This window comes from Dermacentor albipictus, chromosome 2 (genome assembly GCF_038994185.2).
Source record: "Dermacentor albipictus isolate Rhodes 1998 colony chromosome 2, USDA_Dalb.pri_finalv2, whole genome shotgun sequence".
In the NCBI taxonomy this organism is placed as follows: domain Eukaryota; kingdom Metazoa; phylum Arthropoda; class Arachnida; order Ixodida; family Ixodidae; genus Dermacentor; species Dermacentor albipictus.
Window position 1 is genome coordinate 158075409 of NC_091822.1, and position 8708 is coordinate 158084116.

Consider the following 8708-nt stretch of genomic DNA (forward strand, 5'->3'; position numbering starts at 1 on the left):
TTGTTTCCAGCCGATCACGAAGATGGTGCTATAACGGGTCGACTCGCAGCGGAGGTGAAGCAGGCTTCAAGCATTCCGCCAACTTGCAAAAATAAGTTTAATATCTTAGGTCCAAATACAACCCGTGTCAGATATTAAGCTGATAAGAACAGATACTACAGTTTGACCAGCGTCGGCCATGTCTACGTTTGCACCGCCCTCTCATTGTCGGCATTCCAAGCGCTTGCACATCACCTGTCCTTTCTACCCTCTAGTGGTGGTGGTTCCATCGTCCATGCGAATGAATATAAAAATCAAGGTAAACGAGTCCCTACCTATGTTAAAAATTCTGCGTCACCTCTGTTTCCTATGTTAAAGAGCTTCACAGTCATCCACCTTCACAGAGTGGATGGCTCATGATTTTTTTTTTCGTTCTTTCTTTTTTTCGGTACCATGGACCTGGTTGTGGCACATATATTTGCAAGGGTTTAAGGCTGGGTGAATTGGACAGATTACCGGGAATCTGCAAGGGCTCCCGCCTGGGGCTCCCATGTTCACGACAGGAAGACATCCTCTTCCCCAGTCGTAATCAGCTACCAGCCTTCCAAAGTGTCATCGAGTACCTCGACTCGTCGGGGCTCTCGGCGAGACTCTAGGGAATTTCTTCAGAGACGAATAGCCCAAAGGCTATTCGCCACCTCGGGCCTCCTGTTCCGCCTCAACTTCGCTTTTGCTGGGCCACCTCCTCTGGTCTATCACCAGTCCACTCCTCCGGTCGAAGCCACTGGGCCTTCCCGGCCGGACTGCTCCGCTGCTGCCATGGCGACTCTCTACCTTTCTCCCTCATTCTATCTCCTTCACTCCCATATCCATCCCCCTGCTGGCGCTGAGCCGTGCTCCCGCAAAGGTTGCAGAAGATAGTGCCAGCCTTTCCTCCTTTCCTCACAAGAACCACTTCTCTCTCTCTCTCAGCAAGGGCAGATAATGATGGAAAAGGAAGATATGTACTCTCTGATTGTTATTTTTAAATTGTCTGCAACTTCCGCCTCTTTTTTTTTTTTTTGCCCTGCGTTCTGTTACTTGATTTCTGTTCTGTTCATTCGCGCCTTTTCCATCAACCAAATTCTTAAGCAAGTTCTTCAAGCGCCAGTAATGCCGCTAGCGATGGATGGAACGTATTTTGCCATCATCAGGCTGCTCTTTCTTGACTGCTAGCCCCACGTTGGGTCCTTCGGCATAGAGGCTTGCTGTCCGGAACTCGTCTCTCTTCTAGGCCTGCTCACCATCTTGAGATAAATACGGCGTCGGGCGACCGAGTTGCGGGCAATTCCTCGCAAAGCTGTGGGGGCCGCCAGCCAGAAAGAGAGCTGTAGCATCCTGCCTCTTCGCAACGGCTGCTGCCATCTCTGAGCACGAGTTTTGACCGAACACACGTCGCGCTTCTCTCCGTAGACGCTAGATGTCGGGAGGCGAGCAGACGCGCAGCAAGCATTTAAAGCGACGAGAGAGAGAGAGAAGAAAGGCCCCGTGACACCCGAAAAGAGTAATTTGCGTGGCGCAGTGATTGTCACGAGGGCTACCACTCTTTCCTTCGTTTCCTCCGCTCTCGCAGACGGAGGTTAGAAAACATGCGTACGTGGATAACCTTCTGCGTACGTTTATAATGTTTCTCTTCTCGGAAAAAGTAGATTGGCCCTTATCACTCCCGCAGTTCTTGCTTTTCTACCTTAATTTCTTTTTTTTTTGTTACCTACCGAATAACCAAGTCACGTCTCATCCATTTATCCGTGCACCTGACTGAAGGGATTAGCTGGACATTACCGAGGGAGGAACGGATGTTTCTAAAGTGGCCTTGACATACTTTCACTTTCGGTTTAACTGCATCTTCTTCTGTAAACCATATGGGAAACTTACTAGGCTCACGTTCACACTCTAACTCGCAGCAGACACAGTTTAGAATAATACTCGTAATCTTTGAAGATGCCTAAATAGAACCTGCATATTTTTATTTTATTTACAGCATACTGCAGACCCTAGATGAGCCCTAGCAGCAGGGGCAAAACAAAACGAGAATGACAATAACAACTGCAAAAAAGCACAGCAAAAAATCATTGCAGAAAAGATTATATAAACAATAACTCTACAACTGTCAATATGTAATTTTGTCAAAGGCAAATATATTTGTATATATAACCTCTGACAATGAATCTGATCACATCAAGTGTGTCATAACCATTACTAGGACAAGCACCGGCATATAATCAGTGAAAAGAATGGATGGATGCATGGATGGATCGAAAAATCCTATTGAGGTCCATTATGTCCCACTAGTTTCCTAGCCCAAAGCGGGAAGCCGTAGGGATTCTTCCGCTGAAGTGCAAATCATCGTGAAACGTGGAATCCTACCGACTGTCTTTCCCTTGACTGTTTGCTTCACTGATTTTTGTTCTTGTTTTTATACTGCTTATATGTTTCAGATGTTTTTAATTAACTGTACATCAGCCGTTCTTTTTATGGAACCCACGTACTCTAGTACCTAGTTACGTAATTTATATGATTTCCCTCCTTTGTGTTGCCACAGGGTCACTGCTGTGTCATTTTGTATTGAAGAGTGATAACACTTTGTCAGGCAGTTTTCTTTGAATTGATGCCAAGCCATTTAGAAACCGGTTATTTGGTGTTCAAATAAACCTAACTCCAACGACGTGTTTACATTGTCGCTCACCGTTGCAGGCTGCGTGAAATTTGGTGTTCAGTGGACGCTAAAGTAATAAAAAGTTATTTGTTCTCCAGACAGCATTCGAAAGAAGTCTCCGTCTGTTTTGTTACTTTTGCCGGGTGGGTTTCGTTGGCAGCGCGGACGTTGCAAAGTCAAACAAAGCAACCTCTGTGCAACCCTCAGCCTATCCCGAGCTTCTTTGGTATGACCGACCTGCGCGGCCCTCTGATGAAGTGTAGCTACTTGGTTTAGTTGTCACCTTGTTCTGTAAAACATGTTTTCGACCACAGCCACAACTGTTTCAAATTCGAGGCTGCGAACTGCCTAAGTACTTCGCGCTCTCCATAAATCTGTCACCATTCCCACATTCAATGAATTCTGTCATCATCCACGGATCTGTAAGTGAATCCTGCTTAAAGACAGCCGGGTGTAGTGTTTAAGGTTCTACGGTTTTTTTTTTTTTATGGTTGGGACATAGAGTCCTATCTAAATAAATGAATTTTTCTCTTTCTCTCACGAAACGACTCTATAACAATCCTTCTCTGCTTGATGTGTACATTTAAGCATTAGATGTGCACATTTAACAATTAAGAAACATCAGGTTGTCAAAATTATTCGGAAGTGCTCCTATACGGCATGCCTCACAATTCGATCGTGGTTCTGGCACGTAAAACCTTAGAATTTATTTGTTTGTGCCAACGGACTTGACCGCGGGAGTGTTCGCCGAAGCGTCATCACGCCATACGAAGACAGATTAAAGACAGATTAAAGAATGAAAAATGATTGATAGTGACAGTTAGTGAATGATAATGTTATAATGGAGATTGATAGAGGTCAATAACGAGTAGTACTGACTAAAATGACTACTAAGGACTTGTAATGACTACTAATGACTACGAAAAAGACTTGAAGAAAGACTTGAAAAATTATAGACCGATCAGCTTACTGTCCGTTGCCTACAAAGTATTTACTAAGGTAATCGCAAATAGAATCAGGAACACCTTAGACTTCTCTCAACCAAAGGACCAGGCAGGATTCCGTAAAGGCTACTCAACAATAGACCATATTCACACTATCAATCAAGTGATAGAGAAATGTGCAGAATATAACCAACCCTTATATATAGCTTTCATTGATTACGAGAAAGCGTTTGATTCTGTCGAAACCTCAGCAGTCATGGAGGCATTACGGAATCAGGGTGTAGACGAGCCGTATGTAAAAATACTGAAAGATATCTATAGCGGCTCCACAGCCACCGTAGTCCTCCATAAAGAAAGCAACAAAATCCCAATAAAGAAAGGCGTCAGACAGGGAGATACGATCTCTCCAATGCTATTCACAGCGTGTTTACAGGAGGTATTCAGAGACCTGGATTGGGATGAATTGGGGATAAAAGTTAATGGAGAATACCTTAGTAACTTGCGATTCGCTGATGATATTGCCTTGCTTAGTAACTCAGGGGACCAATTGCAATGCATGCTCACTGACCTGGAGAGGCAAAGCAGAAGAGTGGGTTTAAAAATTAATCTGCAGAAAACTAAAGTAATGTTTAACAGTCTCGGAAGAGAACAGCAATTTACAATAGGCAGCGAGGCACTGGAAGTAGTAAGGGAATACATCTACTTAGGGCAGGTAGTGACGGCAGATCCGGATCATGAGACAGAAATAATCAGAAGAATAAGAATGGGCTGGGGTGCGTTTGGCAGGCATTCTCAGATCATGAACAGCAGGTTGCCATTATCCCTCAAGAGGAAAGTGTATAATAGCTGCCTCTTACCAGTACTCACCTACGGGGCAGAAACCTGGAGGCTTACGAAAAGGGTTCCACTCAAATTGAGGACAACGCAACGAGCTATGGAAAGAAGAATGATAGGTGTAACGTTAAGGGATAAGAAAAGAGCAGAGTGGGTGAGGGAACAAACGCGAGTTAATGACATCTTAGTTGAAATCGAGAAAAAGAAATGGGCATGGGCAGGACATGTAATGAGGAGGGAGATTAACCGATGGTCATTAAGGGTTACGGACTGGATCCCAAGGGAAGGGAAGCGTAGCAGGGGGCGGCAGAAAGTTAGGTGGGCGGATGAGATTAAGAAGTTTGCAGGGACAGCATGGCCACAATTAGTACATGACCGGGGTTGTTGGAGAAGTATGGGAGAGGCCTTTGCCCTGCAGTGGGCGTAACCAGGCTGATGATGATGATGACTACGAAATGACGAATATGTCTAACGACGGCTTGTAATGACCACTATTCATGATGCACGACTAAAAATGCTTACCAGCGAGCAGTAATGACTAGTAATGACTGAAATGACTTGTAATGACCAGTAATGACTATGAAATGACCAATATGTCGAACGACAACTTGTAGCGACCACAACTGATTGCAAATGACTAAAATGTTTAGTAGTGAGCAACAATGCATACTAACGACTGAAATGACTTCAACCTTCAATCGAATGATGACTAGTAATGACTACTAATGACCAATATGTATAACGACGAATTGTGACGATCGAATTTGATTACAGTTACTAAAAGTACTTACTAATGAGGCGAATGTAAGAGGACGAAGAGTAGGCTGTCGCCATTCACCTCTTAAGAAAGACCTTGAGAAACACTGTAATTTTTCTTTCATTTATGCATTAGTGAAGCAATTCACGGATGCGCTCTAGCTTATTCAGCTTGTGCATATCCAATGCTCTAATTGTTATACGACGTCCAGTTTCCAAGCTCACTCCCAAAGAGTTTGCTCCAAAGCAAACTCAGAAATCCCACTCGCAGGATTCACTCTTTTCTCCTTCATATAGCTAAGTGACTTCGTGAGCAGAGGCGGGCAGTGTCCTTATCGGCTACGTACCTGTGGCGCGGGCGCATTCTCCGACCCTGGTGCAAGCGCTAAGCTTTTCTCCTATCGCTGTCGTAAAGTTTATTGTCTCTTCCTAGGTCACCCGTTCTAGCACGTCACTCAGAACAGCGAGAAAAAAAAACTTACAAAAACGAGCTTTCGTTCACTGATCCACTCACTGCAGCAACGGGCATTAGCTCAGGCCATCTACAACTCGACGTCTGGGAGTCGCACGAAACTGGAGGGAAGGGGGGTTGGGCGCCCTGGGAACACCCTCTCCCCCTCGAGACATTCCAGCACTGAATTTTGACAGGCGACCTGGCCTTGATATATATTTTGTTCAGGAATTTCATGCACTGAAAAACTTGAACGTGTCGTGAACGCACTTTGGTGAGCCCATTGAACGCGTCAGTGGCGCGCGTATGCAAATTTATTTGAGTATATCCTATAAGGGGGGGGGCACTAAAAGGAAACATTGAGTCAGCTTAGATTGATACAATTGTTCTTGAAGAACTCTAGTTTCGTGAATTTTGCGGCAATAGGTTGACTATTAGAAGAGAAAACGACGGTCAAAGTTTCATTTTTTTTTCGCACCTCGCGCTGAAACCCCCACGCGGGTATGTCAATATGACGTCACGGTTGGCAAAGTACTTCTTTTCTCGCATTTAGGCTGCTGCTGGTTCAGTAAAAGACCTTCAAACTTCCTAAGTTCGGTCTTCAGTTCTTTTTGACACAATGCAATTCATTTTTGCCGATAAGGTATTCAATTTGGCCCGAGCAGACAGATTTAAAAGCCATGACGTCACGGCTCACTGGTTCAGGAATTTCCCGGCCGCGGCGCCGCCCACCATTTATTCTTGCGCCTTACCAAGCGGCCTTTCACGGTGAAAGGGAAATTATTTTTGGCAATGGAGAAGGGTAATTCACTAGCACAAGTCAAATAAGTTTTCCCTCTTTAGTGTCCTTCGCTCTAACTGCGTGCTTCTGACCGATGAGACAAATAACGTTGATGACAATGACGCTGGCGTGGCTTCACCTTTTCGAACGGGCTGCCGCAAGTGCTGCACGTTATCCGTGACCCCAAAATTTAACACGTTAAAATAAATGCGTCACAAAATACAGAAAAATACAAAAGTGGCCAGGCTTAGCTTGGTTAAGCCAAGAATGCGTAGCATATTGCGCGAGTTGGGGCCCAGCTTTTCCTCCGGCTGTCGTGACGCCACGTCACGTGGTTGCGCTAAAGGTCAATGGTGGCTGCCCGGCCGCGCCCAAGGGCTGAACTGAGTTATTGCAATGTGCAACGCATAAAAGACAACAAAACTAAAAAGGCCTCCACTTGCTACCGAGTTACGCCAGCTTGCATGTTTCTCTGACACCTCATCTTTTGCTGGACTTGCGATCGTTTTATTGCGATAGCAATCATATGGGCACTCCAGGCGCACTTCTGCCGTCGGCGTCGGCGTCGCCATGAAGTTCCGTATAAGTCAAAGCGCGCGACGGTGAGTCGGCCAACGCGACTGAATCGCGTGCGCGAGCGAGGAACGCGGCCCGGATGCGTGCCCTCTCCTGTGGAGCACGAGGCAGGGGGGAGAGGCAAAGGAGGAGGGGCGTTCTTCTCCGGTGGCTGCTACTCTGCCTCGATGTCCTCCTCGCCCGCCGCTCCGTACAGAGTGGAGACAACCGCGGCGTCTACTACGGCGTTGGCCACGCGAATCGCGGGAGCCGTGGTAGGCGCCTTGGGCGGACGCTGTGGGGACGCGTTGCCGGCGCTCGTGTGTCTTGAAAGTGGTATGCGACGTGGCTCAAGTGGCGAGCTCGCGTGGGTCTCATCTTCAAAGCGATCAGTGGTGTTTGCAGAGTGTGCGTAGTGCCGGTAGCTTCGTATGCGCTGTGCTTTCGACGTTTCGTTCGCGTTGAAGCGAGAGATGCACGAAGGTCAACTGACTCGCGACTGCTGCCGCGATTCCGAACTCCGGCGTTTTTACAGACAGTTTCCTCTGTCGTTAACCGAGATGTGTTCGTATTTACCTGTGCGCGCGTGACACCGTGCTGGTTAATTTGGCTAGAACACGTTGACGGGCTAGTTGGTTTGAATCCACGATCGAATGTGTAAGTGCGACTGAACAAGCACGTAGAAAGAAGCAGACACACAAATACAGCGCTGTCCCTGTGTGGCTGTTTCTTTCTAAGTCCTCGTTGAGTCATGCTCACAAATTCTACCATTATTAATTTAGTTAGTAGGCGAATATTTACAGGTTTATATGGCCGATAAAACTACTGTCCTTAATTTGTTCAGCTACCTACTAATTTTCTATCGCAAGTAGTACTTAACCTTTCCGGCGAACCTGCGAATTTTTTTATTTATTCCTTCAACGTCGTTCGATCGCTCCGTTACGAACGATGAAAAGCACTGACAGGGTGATGACTTGGGTGGCTCAGCACTTCAAAGGTGTTCTAGCATCAATACCTACCTCCTGAAAAGTGAAATAACAAGTGACTATAGATTAATTTCAGGATTTAAAAAAATTATTAACGTAAGTGTACCAACAATATTGCTTAGAAAAAGTCTCTTTACGCACTAGGGTCATATATTCCGAAGACTGCATACAGGGACCCATGATGAGAACTGCAGGGTTAAAAGACATGCAGGTAGGCAGCAAGAAAACCGAAGTAGCGCTTGCAATAACAATAGCTCACAAGATGAACAAAACCACAGAAAAAAACAGTATATGAACGTAAAATTATCAAATAACCAAAAAGAAGTATAACACAAGCCAGTAAGGGAAGCATGGAAATTAAGTTACGTAATAGAACTACCTCAATGCTGCTTTTTCTGATAAACACAGCTGAAACAATGACATTGTGTTAGGAGGCAAGGAGCTCCGCAACGAAATACTGTGAATGACACTGTTTTTACACCGTAATTAGTGCGAACTCATGATAATCATGAACTTCCGTCCGACACGAAAGGAATACGATTGGTGCTTTGTAATAAGTAGTTATTAAACTTCGAAAGGCCGTTGACGAATAAATATTTATAGAAAAACAAACAACTACAACTGTATTGAAATATCTAGCTCAATTATAAGACATCGTCTTCGCTACATGATTGCGCACTTTCGTGACTTAAAGGGTTTCCGAGCATTTTCTACACTGCTTTAGGCA

At 45.4% G+C, this 8708-nt stretch overlaps 1 pseudogene; it reads right to left on the reverse strand.

Moving 5' to 3' along the window:
• On the reverse strand, nucleotides 1–180 carry LOC139056550 (U2 spliceosomal RNA; annotated as a pseudogene).
• Nucleotides 181–8708: the final 8528 nt, after the last annotated feature.